General features: G+C 37.9%; 2 long non-coding RNA genes across 5 annotated transcripts in view; one reads left to right on the top strand and one right to left on the bottom strand.

Moving 5' to 3' along the window:
* Nucleotides 1-16,132, bottom strand: part of LOC103786116 (uncharacterized) — an 859,517-nt gene that overhangs the window by 49,320 nt on the left and 794,065 nt on the right. For 3 of the 4 annotated variants that reach the window (XR_008624591.2, XR_008624590.2, XR_008624593.2), the window contains one exon: nt 10,478-16,060. This is a non-coding gene — a long non-coding RNA (uncharacterized LOC103786116). Of the gene's footprint in view, nt 1-2,978; nt 3,135-10,477; nt 16,061-16,132 lie in introns of those variants that run through there. The other variant, XR_010109414.1, reaches the window with a different exon arrangement.
* LOC117979469 (uncharacterized) overlaps nt 1-16,132 on the top strand; it is a 125,345-nt gene that overhangs the window by 49,438 nt on the left and 59,775 nt on the right. The window lies entirely within an intron of this gene.

The raw sequence follows: 16,132 nt of genomic DNA, 5'->3' as shown, positions 1-16,132 counted from the left end.
GTGATTCCTACCACTCCTAAATGTGCAAGTAGAATAAGATAGTGAAAGAAGACAAAGGCTGATTCAGTTATACATATGGTTGTACAGAAACACACACACACACATATATGCTTGTTATACATCTGTATACACATTAACAAGTAAATGATAGCATCATAAAGGTTTTCATTTATGCAATACTTGCTTCATCCTAGTGGGATACTCCACTGAGGAGAATTTTATACATGTCAGATGTGCCAAAGGGTGATTCTTCCGTAAGTCAGACACTCATTTTCCAACCAGGCAAAGCATAATTTTGACACCCGCATGGGGTATGCTCTGACCCTCTCCCCAAGCACCCTCCCTGCTTTCACAGCTAAGGGGAGGAGAGGAGTTATTTTCTCTGGTTTCTGGGAGAAGGAGGGCTAACACAGCAGCAGCAATTTCCCATTTCATTTTCTGCACCATTCTGAAATGTTCTACTTCATATTTTCCACTTATATCCCCTCTACAATTTGTAAATGGGGATTGTATTAATATTCCTATAATAGTACACTTTTTATATATACAGTTGTAAGGAAATAGATTTTAGAAAGCTTAGCTTAAAATAGCTATCTTTTGAAGACTCAAAACTGCCAGCGACACAGATTCAAGTTGGATCATGTTTTAAGGGAACTCCATTTCCTGTAAAAGTTTGGAATTCTATCATAATATGGGATGTAAAAGAGTTCAGTTTGTTTAAAAACTGTACACAAGTTTTCTCCATATCTTGTTTTCATTTGTGTATAAGTTGTAAATAAAAATTGTTGTTTGCCAAAATGTAAGCTATTTTAAGAAAAAAAATTGTTTTAGTTTGGCTCTCCTCCCTTCTCTATCCTTGAAGTAAGCCCAACTCTCCCAATTATAGAGCCTTCCATTGGCATCATGATCACCCTGTTGGCAAGTGCTTCCCCATATGAAGGCTTTCCCTACACGGGATATATAAAGGAGTATACAATTACTCTAACATTCAAATGACATGCAATTTCTATTAAGAATTATTATTTTTATAATATAGATGTGGTTCAGGTAAGAATCAAATTAAACCAAAGCTTGTCAAAACTTGAAAGAGCTTCACCTGAGAAGTGGGCTGTGCTATTTAATTAAGGTGCCGATATGGTACATAGAAAACAGTATGGCTGAGAGTTCAAAGGACCTATTTGTGCAATTACCCAATCATAGGATACTGATCCAATGACCTTACTGTTGTGTGTCTCCACCTGCATCTCTATATAAAAGAAAGTAATTTAACCAGATGTTTTTCAGTGCCCAGTCTAGCTCTACATTTCTATGTTACTGGGCAGGAAAAAAAATTTGTAAAGTAATTTAACCATCTAACCCTTAGTATCAGAGAAAATAGAGCATTTCTAATGGTGAAATATCTTTAGCATAGACAAGTATTATTCAGAGATTTTATAAAATGCTCCCTCTTTCTAAAAAACATGATGTAATTTATTCAAGGAATAAATTAGAATAGCTTCTAGAATTTCAGAAACCAGTACAATTTCCAAAAATAAATAAATAAATAAAAGAACTAAGGGCTACTTTATTTTTCAGTAAAAGATATTAAAAAGAAAATAAAACCATCAATAAACACTATTATGACTAAAATTTATTTGAAGAAAGAACATTTAGTATAAAAATTAAGAAGCACATGTTCATAGGATAGAGAATATAATTTATGTTGCATACTTTATTAAAAGCTCATTCATTTTCCTAATTTATTTCATTTGTCCATTAACGGGGAAGACATTATCTCGGACTAGCACAGATCAGAGAATTGGCTTTTGAAAAACTGGTAGATTAGATGACCTCTCACTTTCTGTCTCTTAATCCCATCTTTCCTTTAAATCGGTTTAATTATCCTGCAAAAATAGAACCACAGCAGTGGCTTATGCAATTTCTTCTTAATGGGGCATTTTCTCCATCCCTTAGTTTAACTTTATTCTCTTTGACTGAACATTGTCATTGACTTTCTATAAAGTTAATCATTTAGATATCTTTGGTTAAGTACATCTCAGGATTCGTAATCAAAATACTGGCCATGGATGGCAGAACTATTTGTTGCTTGTGTTTCTTTTTGCTACAGATAGTTAAGTACAAACTTTTCTTTTCAGCTGTGGCTGGCACTGCTGTGCCGGTGTCCCATAGCATTCAGAATAGAGTATTTGGATAACAAGTACAAGCCGCTTTTGCCCTTGATCTGTCACTTCTCTAAAGCTGCAGAAGGAAAAAAGGCAGAATACAAAAAATAAAAATCTTCTTGCCTCATTTGTGTGTTTGATTTGGAATCCCATTATAGTTGTATAATGGCCACCACCACCTTCTGGGAATGACCTTTGGAGACAATGACTATAGTTAGGATTTTCTTGAAGTTGAACCCCCAATTCTCTGTTGCTGACAAGGCCTTATCACATGGTGGCCAAGTTTGTGAGGCTCGTCTTTCAAAGGGGACCTGTCTCTGTGAAAGAATCTGAGACCAGATACACACAGTTGACTACAGGCTATTTATAGGTTTCTTAGCAGACATGTATGCAATGTGCCAGCTCTTTAGAGCCAAGACACCAACATTAAAAGGAATTAATAAGTGGGTTTCATTGTGCACCAAGAGGATACCCAATTATATAAGAAAAGACACAAAGTCACATCACATGCGAGACCTAAATGACTTTAAACAGAGATTCATTTCTTGCTCACAGAAAGTTCAATCTACAGCTGGAGTGGGAGACAGAGGGATCCAGACTGACCAAACCATCATCTTCAACACGTGGCTCTGGGGGTTATCCTGGGATCCTGGGAGACAACATCCAGCTGACACTAAGTAAGAGACCACAGGATTGCACAGGTGGTTTTGTTTTGTTTTTTGTTGTTGTTGTTTTTTAACATGACTGAGGCATACAAGTGGTAAACATCAATTCTGCCCATATTTTATTGACCAGAATTTAGTCATGAGGCCTTACCTAGATGCAAGGAAGTTGGGAATGGACACACAGGCTCCAGGAAGCCGCCACTTCCGAGCCACAGCCAACCCACAAGGAAGAGAAGATCTCCAGGGCGGCCTGCCATCTTTACCACAGGGAATTTGCAGAAACTCTTGCCAGATGCAAAAATTAAAGCTGGGAAAAAACCAATGAAGAAATTTGCCAAAACATTTGAAACATGAAATTGTGCATACTTATTGACTAATATAAAAACAAGTTCGAGAAAAACAACTTAAGGGGCCAAAATATTATATAAATGATAACACTCATTGACCAGATTTTCTAATTTCCTCAAGCATTTATTGACTGCTCACATTTACAAGAAAATTCAGTGAAAATATAAAATACCATCTGTCCAATTTTTCTAGGCTCATATCCCTTAAGTGTATATTCCTTTTATGCCCAATTGTCCAGTCCTCCATGTCTCCTTGTGCTTATTAAGTCCCAAAATTTTCCTGAATTGGTAAGGCTCCAGAAACCTCTGTACTTATCCCCGTGCGGAAGATCCCTGACTCACGATGGTTCCATTTATCATTTTCAGCTTGAGGATGGTGCAAAGTGATACACATTCAGTAAAAATTGTACTTTGAGTGCCCATAAAACCATTCTGTTTTTCACTTTTAGTATAGTGTTCAATAAATTACATGCACTATTCAACACTTTATTATAAAACAGGCTTTGTGTTAGACAACTTTACCCAGTAAGTGTTCTGAGCACATTTAAGGTAGGCTAAGCTAAGATGTGATGTTCTGTGGGTTAGGTATATTACATGCATTTTGACTTACGATATTTTTAATTTAGGATGGGTTTGTTGGGGTGTTACTTCACCTTTTTTTTTTTTTTTTTTGAGACAGAGTCTCACTCTGTCACCCAGGCTGGAGTGCAGTGGCACGATCTTGGCTCACTGCAACCTCCACCTCCCAGGTTCAAGCGATTCTTTTGCCTCAGCCACCCGAGTAGCTGGGACTATAGGTGCCTGCCACCACGCCGGCTAATTTTTTTATTTTTAGTAGAGATGGGGTTTTACCATATTGGCCAGGCTGGTCTTGAACTCCTGACCTCAGGTGATCTGCCCACCTTGGCCTCCCAAAGTACTGGGATTACAGGTGTGAGCCACAGTGCTGGGCCATTACTTCATCTTAAGGTGAGGAGCATCCGGCTAACCCTGCACATATATCCCTACACATAGGTGCCCTATGTCCTATGTCCAAAGGCAGGGAATACACCTCTCCCTATTCTAGGCCCTCAATCATGCAAAGGTGCATTGATCCTGTGTGGTCCTTCCATGTCCTCACTCCTCTTAACCTTCTCAGTCAGATCCTCCATTCACACTCAGAGTAAGTTTCTGCTAACAGGTAAAGGAGTTACATTTTTTCAGGTAAATCTTGATTATAATTGAATTTAAAGCCCTTTAGTGTAAGACTCGGAACTAACCCAGACACAATTGCAAAGTGTTTTTGTGCTGGAGATTGAAGAATGACTCAGAATTTACCACCTAGAGGGCTGGACTTTGGTCACCTTGACCTTGATGATGACAGTGCATGGAGCTTGTTATTTTAATTTTAAATTTGATATTAAGTTGATTATGTTGTATTTATAATCCTGCATTCTATTATTTGGAAGAGAACAACTACATACCTAACACTACATGCTAACACTCACTGACCGGATACCTGAGTTTGCCCTGCTGTGGCTGAGGTGGATGAGGTTTTCTAAATATAAAAATCATGTCGTCTGCAAACAGAGACAATTTGACTTTCTCCCTTCCTATTTGAGTATGCTTTCTTTCTTTCTCTTGCCTGATTGCCCTGGTGGGCGGATCACGAGGTCAGGAGATCGAGACCGTCCTGGCTAACACAGTGAAACCCCGTCTCTACTAAAAATACAAAAAATATTAGCCAGGCGTGGTGGTGGGCACCTGTAGTAGTCCCAGCTACTTGGGAGGCTGAGGCAGGAGAATGCTGTGAACCCAGGAGGCGGAGCTTGCAGTGAGCCAAGATGGCACCACTGCAGTCCCGCCTGGGCGAAAGAGCAAGACTACGTCTCAAAAAAAAAAAAAAAAAAAAAAAGAAACTCACTCAAAACCACACAAAACCACACAATTACATGGAAATTGAACAACCTGTTCCTGAATGATTCCTGGGTAAATAATGAAATTAAGACAGAAATCAAGAAGTTCTTTGAAACCTATGAGAACAAAGAGACAACATACCAGAATCTCTGGGACATGGCTAAAGCAGTGCTAAGAGGGAAATTTATAGCACTAAATGCTCACATCAGAAAGCTAGAAAGGTCTCAAATCAACACCCTAACATCACAATTAAAAGAGCTAAAGAGGCAAGAGCAAACTAATCCAAAAGCTAGCAGAAGACAAGAAATAACTAATATCAGAGCAGAATTGAGGGAGATAGAGACATGAAAAACCCTCCAAAAAAATCAATGAATCCAGGAGCTGATTTTTTTGAAAAAATTAATAGATAGACCACTACCTAGACTAATAAAGAATAAGAGAGAGAAGAATCAAATAGACACAACAAAAATGACAAAAATGACACTGACCCCACAGAAACACAAACTAGTATCAGAGAATACTATAATACATCTACCCAAATAAACTAGAAAATCTAGAAGAAATGGATAAACTCCTGGACACATACACCCTCCCAAGACTAAACCAGGAAGAGGTTGAATTCCTGAATAGACCAAAAACAAGTTCCAAAATTGAGGCAGTAATTAATAGCCTACCAACCAACAAAAAACCGAGGACCAGACAGATTCACAGCTAAATTCTACCAGAAATACAAAGAGGAGCTGAAACCATTCCTTCTGAAACTGTTCCAAACAATTGAAAAGGAGGGATTCCTCCATAACTAATTTTATGAAGCCAGCATCATCCTGATACCAAAACCTGGCACAGACAAAATAAAAAAAGAAAATTTTAGGCCAATATCCCTGACGAACATAGGTGTAAAAATCCTCAATAAAATCCTGGCAAATTGAATCCAGCAGCACATCAAAAAACTTATCCACCATGATCAAGTTGGCTTCATCCTTGGGATGCAAGGCTGGTCCAACATATGCAAATCAATAAATGTAATACATCACATAAACAGAACCAGAGACAAAAACCACATGATTATCTCAATAGAAGCAGAAAAGGCCTTTGATAAAATTCAATGTCCCTTCATGTTAAAACTCTCAATAAACTAGATATTGATGGAACATATCTCAAAATAATAAGAGCTATTTGTGACAAACCCACAGCCAATATCATATTGAATGGGCAAAAACTGGAACCATTCCCTTTGAAAACTGGTACAAGTCAAGGATGCTCTCTCTCACCACCGTTATTCAACATAGTATTGGAAGTTCTGGCCAGGGCAATCAGGCGAGAGAAAGAAATAAAGCGTACTCAAATAGGAAGAGGGAAAGTCAAATTATCTCTGTTCGCAGACGACATGATTTTTATATTTATAAAACTCCATCCACCTCAGCCACAGATCCTCCATTCACACGCAGGGTAACTTTCTGCTAACAGGTAAAGGAGTTACATTTTCTCAGGTAAGTCTTAATTATAGTTGAATTTAAAGCCATTTAGCGTAAGACTCGGAACTAACCCAGACACAATTGCAAAGTGTTTTTGTCCTGGAGATTGAAGAATGACTCAGAATTTACCACCTAGAGGGCCGGACTTCTGTCAATTCGTCCATCTGATCCTCCATCCAGTTCTGCGTCCTTACTGGAGAGACGTTGCAATCATTTGGAGGAGAAGAGTCACACTGGCTTTTTGGATTTTCAGTTTTTTGTTTTTTGTTTTTTGTTTTTGCTGATTCTTTCTCATCTTTGTGAGTTTATCTAGTTTTGATCTTTGAGGCTGCTGATCCTTGGAGGGCTTTTCTGTGGGTACCTTTTGTTGTTGTTGATGCTGTTGTTGTTGCTTTCTGTTTGTTTGTTTTTCTTTCAATGGTCAGGTCCCTCTTCTGTAGGGCTGCTGCAGTTTTCTAGGGGTTCACTTCAGGTCCTCTTCATCTGGTTCGCCCCCGCACTTGGAGATGTCACTCAAGGAAGCTGGAGAGCAGCAAATGTGGGTGACTGCTCCTTCTTCTGGGATCTCTGACCTCGATGGGCACCAATCTGATGCCTGTAGGATTGCTCCCCTGCCCTGTTCTTTTCTGTCCTTGAGCCTCTGGTTGGAGCTATTGGAGTTCCTGCAGGGAAGCCCCAACCAATGAGGAAGGATGGGTCAGGGTCAGGCCTGAAGAGGTGCCCTGGCTGCAGCCTGCCACAGCCAGTGTGTTGCACTTTAGGGGGCACATCTTGAGACTAAGCCCTCCAGCCTCCCTGGCTTTAGCAGGGGAAAGTGCAGCCAGGAGCTGTAGAGATGGATGCTGTCCTTCCCCTGCCCAGGGGGCTTACCATGTTAGTTGCGAGACCCAGTGCTGGCTGCTGCTCCTCCCCCAAGGAGTTCAAAGGGCTTAGACAGCATACAGCCTCAGCATTGGTGCCGGTTTCCCCTTCTGCTGGGAGTTCAGTAGGCTCCAGCTGAGAGGCTGTTGAGAATCTGCACAGCTCCAGGGTTGGGATGCTAGGCCCTGGTGGCGTGGGTTCGCAAGTGGAATCTGATCCATGAGTTGCACAATTCCGTGGTAACAGCACGGTTTCCTTGGCTGGGTAGCATGCTCACTCGCTGCCTTCCTTGGCTCGGGAGAGGGGGCTCCCCTGCCCATGTGGCTCTCAGATAGGCTTCCGCACCACACTGTTCTTCCTCTCTATGGATCGCACCAGCCTTCTAGTCAGTTCTGATGAGAGAACCTGGATACCTTGCTTGCCAGGGAGGTATTCACATGCTTATTATGGTACTTTTTTGAGAAAATTTAAACTTTATCAATTTTGTCTCTTTAATATGAAAATTGGGAAAAAATTATAAAAGTTAAAGCTTCTCTAGGGCTGAGGTTGTTATTTGTCATTCCATCTGTCCATCTGCAAATACAATGCATGATCATCCTGGGTATTCTGCAAATGTTTACTCATTGAAAAAATAAATTCCATCTTATATCCCTTCCTCCTTCTTCATACAAATATATTGATGTAGTAGTTGCTTATTAAATATTTCATTGACTTTTTAATCAACCTCTTATATGTCTTGTTTCTTCTATACTCCCAGTCTCTTACTGTTTGCAGCAACTCAGCATTTCAGAGAGTAATCAGTAGTGGTGGAATTTGAACCACCATGATAAGCAGAATAGGAAACATTTTATTTGAGTATCTACGTTTTATATTATAAGCATCCTCTCCAATCTATTTGTGCAGCCAACTCTGCAAACACGCCTAACGTGATTTAATATAATCAAGATTCAGGACTGCCTTTATCCTGAGAGCAACATAGCTGTGGGTCTCCGATGACTCCTATTTAAGAACTCTTGAACTAAGCTGCCTTTGTCTGTATCAGGGTATTTGGATCACCGTCCTGAGTCCATCTTATGCTCACCTCCATGTCCAGCTGTCTTCTCAGTATCCTTATCTCTTCTGACATCTCTGATGCAAAGGGAGAAGTCCTCCCTACTTGCAGTGCTTTCTAGCTTTCTGTTTCTTTGTGTTTATAATCACTATGAAACTCTAATATGCCACAGTATATTTCTGGTATTTTGAGGTCAAATTGAAGAGTAAGAGTTAATGCAAAATGTTAATTAGACGACCTTTCAGAAGGCTTGATGGGATGTACAATACATTCTCCATTGTTTTTGCTGTAGTTGAAGATCAGTCAATTTTTTGTTTAGTAACCTGAACAGGCATAAAACTTCATTTTTGCCACGTCATGATTTTTTAGTCATTAGCTATGGTCTGATTATTGGACTTACTTGACATTATGCCTTGTCTTGAGATTTTCATTGATTTTTTTTTTCAAAGAAACCAGAAGCTCATTCCATATTTTCTTTACAGCAGGCCTGAAGTATAACAGCATACTTTTGAGAAATATCAATATTCATAAAGGTGCTGATAGAACATCTCTATCTCATTTTTTATTTTTATAGACAAAAAAAGGAAGCCAAAGTAATAGACCAATATTGAATTTAGAGAGATTTGTGGTATTTTAAAAAACCAAGCTGATGATTAAAGAAGAAATAGTGTTGACCTGAGAAGAAAAATTCACTGGTGGGTAACCTTAAAGTAGATTATTTTAAAAATGCATATAAGCATTACTCTTCACATAAAAATATGCCACAATAAAATACGATGAAGCTCCCACCATTACACTGATCACATAGGACAAGATGATTACTATACTTCTGGAAAGTGGTTGAGCCCAAGGAAAATGTACAGTTTTTAGACATTATATCAAATTATAATGAACACTAAATTGGTCCCTAAAGAAGAACAGAGATTATAAGAAGTATGCATAGATAGGAGGGAACAGAGCTCAATGCTTGGCCTTGGCAAATGTTGGGGGTTTGGGGACTGACTTTGAGTTTCAGACCCAAGGAATCACCTGAAAGGAGCTGTTCTGTTTCCATCAGACTGTTTTCCTGGGTCACTGCAAAGCCCTTGGCTCCCGTAGCTGCTGGGTGGAGGTTGAAGGAACTCTAGGAAATCTGACAGGCTAGATTCTGTGGAGGGCTGCCCTCACTATTGACTTTTCCTGGATGGTTCTGACCAGTCTTGCCAATCGATGCACTAGTCCAGTTTTGAAGTTGGAGAGAGAAAACTCTCATTTTTTTTGTAATAACTTGTTTCTCCACTTTCTTAATATCATTCTACAAATAATTTCTAAAACATATTATTTTCTAAGCACTTTTAATGAAGTGTCATTATTTCTACCTTAAAATGTATAGCATTTTCCTATAAACGCTTATCTTTTCTTGTGACCCATCCTCCTGGCTTCTATCTTTACTGGATTTGCAATCTCTAATGGGATCTTGCCTAGAATGTCAGGTATAGATCAATGACAGCTACCCAAGAAATACGATGGCTGATGGTTCACAACACCTTTTGGCTGGAAAGAAAATTTTCACAGATGGTACCACACATACACACATTCCCCTCTCCACAGGCACTAGTACTTCTTAATATGTCAGCTAATGTATTTATTAGAATAAAAATATAAATATATCATCTGTCTTATCACTATTCCTCTTTGTCCCTTAATTTCTGCCACCTTTATTAGCCCCTCCAAATATGGATATACTAATATATATGAAATACATATTATGGATATAATGCAAATAATAATATATATGAAATACATAATTCCATATATATTAGTATATTCATTATATGTGAAATACATAATTTCACATGAAATATGAAATATATATATAGTATGTGAAATGTAAAGGAGTTACATTTTCACAGATATATCTGTATTGGTATCTATATATCTATATTTATATCAATATTAATATAATCCAGAGTCAATATTGTACAATGTTCTAAAAGCAAATGTACCACCTATCAGGCTATTAGCGGATAAGTAGTGTTTCTTTCTTTTTTTTTCTTTTTTTTCTTTTTTTTTTTTTGAGACAGGGTTTCACTCTGTCACCCAGGCTGTACTGCAGTGGCGCGATCTTAGCTCACAGCAGCCTCTGCCTCCTGGATTTGAGTTCAAGCAATTCTCCCACCTTAGCCTCCCGAGTAGCTGGGGTTACAGGGGCATGCCACCACGCCTGACTAATTTTTGTATTTTTAGTAGAGACGGGGTTTCATCATGTTGGCCAGGCTGCTCTCGAACTTCTGACCTCAGGTGATCCACCTGCCTCGGCCTCCCAAAGTGCAGGATTGCAGGCATGAGCCGCCGTAGCTGGCCGGTGTTTCTTTACTCTGTTGAAGTTGCCAAATCCTTTGAGCACAAGCTCAGTGGCAATATTTGACAGTTTAGGATTTATGCATTCCCTAGACTGCACAACTTGGCAATGGAAGCAGCCAGTTGCGAAGAGCCACAAACTACTTACCTTTCTCTTGCGCAAAGTCTTAAAGTGAGCGGATCTTGTTTAGGCCAAATAAAAAGTTAAGACAACTTTGAAAGCTACATAAATGGGAAGAGAAGAGGACAGACAGAAAAGAGGAGGTGGGGTACAGAAAGAAAAAGGAAAAGAGGATATTGAGAGAGAAGTAAAGAATCACCATTCTGTCCTCAGAAGGGTGCACAATCATGCCTTTCTGAGCACAATTGGAGAGAATTGGATAAGAAGGAACAACAAACAGAAAAATAATAGCCTGAAGAAAAAACTGACTTTTCAAATGTGTAACTTACCTAATGAAATGTAATACTTTCATCCTTTCTATTAAAAATCACAGATGTGTGTACATCTGCCTGGAATAACATACGGGACTCGTTTAGTGAAACCATTTGTTCTCCTTCTGAAAAAGTCTATAGCAATTCCGTATTTCATCTGAAAGCCTAGCTGCCTATTGATTTCAAGAGTAGCTTCTAGGGAGGCCCTCTGTGTGATTTGAGGACTGATGAGGAATCCATATGTCATGACAGTTCAGACAACAAAAAAAAAAAAAAAAGGAAAAAGGCTGACTGTAATTCTTTCTCTACTATAATTGTCGGTGAGTTTACAGTTAGTATACTAGACCAAATGATATAATTTGTAAACATGGTGAGTTACGGTTGTGATCTCAGGCCCCGAGGCCAACACAGTTTGTATTACAAGCTGACATTTCCAAATCCTTTAGAATTTAGCCTTTGGTTGCCCCATAGGAGTAAAAAAACCATAAACCTTTTGGAATCCATTGATTGGCCACACTGAGATAAACACACAACTTTCTGAAACAGAAGAAACTGTTTATTTAAAGCCACTTTATTATTTCCACTAAAGAAAAATGGAAAACATTTAAAATATAGAGCATTTTAAAGGATTAAGTGGTGCTGATGTGTGTATAGACTTGCTAGCCCTGAATTGAAGTCTCAACTTTCAGATTCTTCTCCACCCACATAAAGTGGGGCAATCTGGCAAGGTTCTACCCAAGTGGGGAACACACCCTTCTTTATACTGTGATTGCATGTTATGGGTATGTAGTAAATTAAAGCTCAAGCACAACAAGGAAACCTAGCACCCAAAAGAGCATGGCTAGTGCAAATATGGGAAATAGGGTTTTGCTAAATCTGAAAAGTATATTGCAAAGAGAAGCAGCTTGACCTCTTCAGTATGCATAAGGATCACCTAACAGCTTGCTAAAATGTGGACTTCAAACTCAGTAGCTTCAAACTTCAGTAGGCTTTGGGTAGGGTCTAAGAAACCACAGTTTTTCGTAAGCATTGCTAGTAATGCTGCTGGTTAATGAATCACACTGAAAAATATTTGAAAAGACCATTTTGATATGCATCATTCAAAAACACACGTATGGAAGTTTCTATGTAAAATTTCTTTCAATTATTTATTTATTTATTACCTATGATTAATCTACTTATGTGCAAATTAGTAGAAAAGATTTACTCAAATGATGAGAAATCTTTATTTTCTTAGAATACATTTCAAGATAGTTTACAATGTTCAGAAACTATTAGGTGAACCAAGAAAATTAAAATGAGTAAAACTATGAAAATTGTCACTATTAACTTAATAAAGATTGCCAACATGGCATTTTTCCAGTAAAATAGTGAGCAATAGTTGCTTGAATATGGATTCTTTTTCGGCTCTGAATCAACATTTTAAATTGTTTTGCACGTGGAAAAATTTCATATGCTAAATTGCAAGTAAATAGGTCTATTTGTTTATTGGCTCATGTATATACATGAGCATGAGTGTCCTTAGATTTGTAGCTAATGCAGGACTAATGGTGATTACAATGTGTCTCTTAGAAATTAGAGGAGGAAGAAGAGAAGGAGAGGGAAGAGGCAGAGGAGAGGAAGGAGGAAAAGAAATCAAACTAACCTCCTCACACTCAATTTACTCTTATTTTGTGGTGTCCAGCCTCCAAGATGATACCCAGTGATCTCTGCCTCCTGGTATTTATGCCATTGTGTAGTTCCTTCCCATGTTGTATCAGTGGTGGGTTTAGGTAACAAATAGAACATGGCAGAAGTGATGGTTTGATGCCTCTGACACAGGGTTATGAAAGACATTGTGGTTTCTGCCTTGCTTTTTCTGAGAGTTATGGGGGGAAGCCAGAGGCAGTGTCTTGAAGACACTTAGGTAGCCTTCCAGAAAGGCCCATGTGGCAAGGAATTGAGACCTCTAGACAACTGTCACGTGAGTTAACCAGCCCCAGTCAACCCTTCAAATGACTGTAGCCCTGGCTGACATCTTCACTGCAACTCTAAGAAAACCATCCAGCCAGAAGCACCAGCAGCTCTCATTTCCCTGACCCTTAGAAACTGTGTGTTATAATAAATATTTCTTATTTTAACCTTAAGCTTTGAAGTAATTTCTTTATGAAACAATAGAAAAAATAATACAATTTTCATTTAAAGTTGCTATGTAAAATGTCTGTGATGGGGCTCTCAAACCATCTGCCATTTGACCTTGTGATGTTCTAGTGTTTAAAAAAAGGAAAAAGAGAAGGGAACTCACTTCATAAAATTTAGCATGTTTGTTCATTACCAATGGCTAATATATTTTGAAACTCCAAGAAGAGAGATAATTAATAAATAAATTTTCTTTTGTACCATATTGCATAGAAAGTATCAACATACTCCTTTTAAGTAAGAATACTTAACATTATGTGAAATTAAAGGCAAAACCACAGTCTTTGATAGAATTTTGTCTTGTTAATCACAAATCTAACTCTGTAACAGTCTCAAAAATAATATAAATATTAATTGCTTGTAATTTCACACCCATTCTTAATCATATGATTTTGAGTGAGGGGAAAAGATCACAAACAATAGATATTTCATCACCCTTCAATCTTGGAATTATACTACAATTCCTCATTTTTAATAAGTTCACTTTAAGAAATAGCTAACATATTTTCTACATCATCTTAGACTCTAGTTTGAAATTAAAGAACAGATGATCCCCAACAAGAAAAGATTATAACCTTTTGTTTAATCTTATAGCTTTGTGTTCCCAAATAGTCTTTTTTTTTTTTTTTTTTTTTTTTTTTTTTGTGCCAGATAGTAGGTGCAGGACAGTGGGTGCAGCGCACCATGCACGAGCCAAAGCAGGGCAAGGTATTGCCTCACCTGGGAAGCGCAAGGGGTCAGGGAATTCCCTTTCCTAGTCAAAGAAAGGGGTGACAGATGGCACCTGGAAAATCAGGTCACTCCCACAGTAATACTGCACTTTTCTAACGGGCTTAAAAAACGGAACACCAAATAGTCTTACTAATATCTATAAATACATTTTTTATTTACAAAATGTGGGGAAATTTGTTATGATCTTGATTATACTCAGTGAATCTTCAAAATTAGTTTGAAGTGTCACCAAATGTAACTCACATAAAAATATAGTTTTAATTTTGAACAAGTCATGTATTGCTGATGGATAGCCATAAAATGTATATTAAAATGTGGTGTAATGGTAATACCCTTTTTAAGAAGAAATTGAACCTCATTAAGGCAATTGAATCTATGAAGGTAACTTGTAACTAAAAATTAGGTGATTTAAAATATTGTAAAAACTAAGGTCAAATTTGGCAGACCTATGAGATGGGCAAAGGGTGCCCTATCTGCCCTTCCTTTCATGATACCTACACACCTGGAATTTTAGATTTCGAAAACCTTTCTCTTTAAAATATAATTTTCCTGTTCTCATAGGTTTTTATATTCTGCTACCAGACAACTATCTTAACAACTGAAGTACCTTAGACTGTTCTCATAAATACATTGAATGTGGATGCTACTTCCCTGACTCCTTCAAATTAAGGGTGTTTTGGGGAGCCAGATATCCTGAGGCCTTATTATTCGTAACATATATGCAGTTACTTATTTCATATGAATAAGCACAAGCCTACTAAAATGTTTTTCCAAATTATATATCTAAGTTGGAAACATCAATTAAATATTGATTGGCTGTTTTGATATTTTAGGCAAAACTGGGAGGACTATTTTTTTTTTTTTTTTTTTTTGAGATGGAGTCTCCCTCTGTCACCCAGGTTGAAGTGTAATGGCACGATCTTGGCTCACTGCAACCTCTGCCTCCAGTGTTCAAGTGATTCTTCTGCCTCAGGCTCCCAAGTAGCTGGGATTAGAGGTGCTCGCCAACATGCCTGGCTACATTTTGTATTTTTAGTAAAGATGGGGTTTCGCCACATTAACCAGGCAGGTCTTGAACTCCTGACCTCAGGTTATCCGCCTGCCTCGGCCTCTCAAAGTGCTGAGATTACAGGCATGAACCACCATGCCCAGCCCCCTGAAAAGACTATTTCTATAAGAATATTTAAAGGTTATCAATAGACATTTTATAATAGAGTTATTAACACCAGTTTCTATAGCATTAGAATACCAATGGCTTGGTAAATGTTCAAGGAAAACATCCGACGAAATCAAGAAAGCCAGTGTTTTCATATATAATTCATAAATATATATATATATCAGACACATGTATATTATATTAAACAGATATGTGTGTGTGTATATATATATATATAATTTCAATAGGTAGTAACAAATAATTTATTTAACATTACTAATTGAGTTATTAAATTACAGTCAATACTGAAATGAATAGTGTAGAAAATTTTAAGTCTTGTGAAATTTTAAGGGCAACACAATCAAACTGTTGAACCATTATTACATTATTTTATAAAATAATTTGGCCACGATGTAAACATAAACTCAGATGTTACAAATCATAACATTGCCGTTTTTAAAACTTCAAAAAGACTTTCCATCTTACTTGGAATAAAATCCACACTCCTTGCCATAGCTTACACAGACCCATATGATCTGGCCCGCCTCACCTCATGACCTTCTCTAGTAACACTCACTTCCCCTTCCAATACTCCAGCCACGTTTGTCTTATTTTCTGTCCCTAGAACACACCGTACATATTCCTCCTCAGAGCACTTTGGATTTGATGTTTTTAACAAGGTACCACTGCTGCCTTTATTTACTGGATTTGCAATCTCTAATAGGGTTTTCCTCAGAATTCCAGGTACTGATCAAGTAGTAGCAACTGAAAAAACAAAACAAAACAAAACAAAAATACTTTTTTAAGAGCAAACTTAATGATTCCAATATCTGTTAG

The sequence above is a fragment of the Pan paniscus genome, chromosome 13, assembly GCF_029289425.2.
Source record: "Pan paniscus chromosome 13, NHGRI_mPanPan1-v2.0_pri, whole genome shotgun sequence".
Lineage (NCBI taxonomy): Eukaryota > Metazoa > Chordata > Mammalia > Primates > Hominidae > Pan > Pan paniscus.
This window is presented reverse-complemented; position numbering and strand designations above follow the sequence as displayed.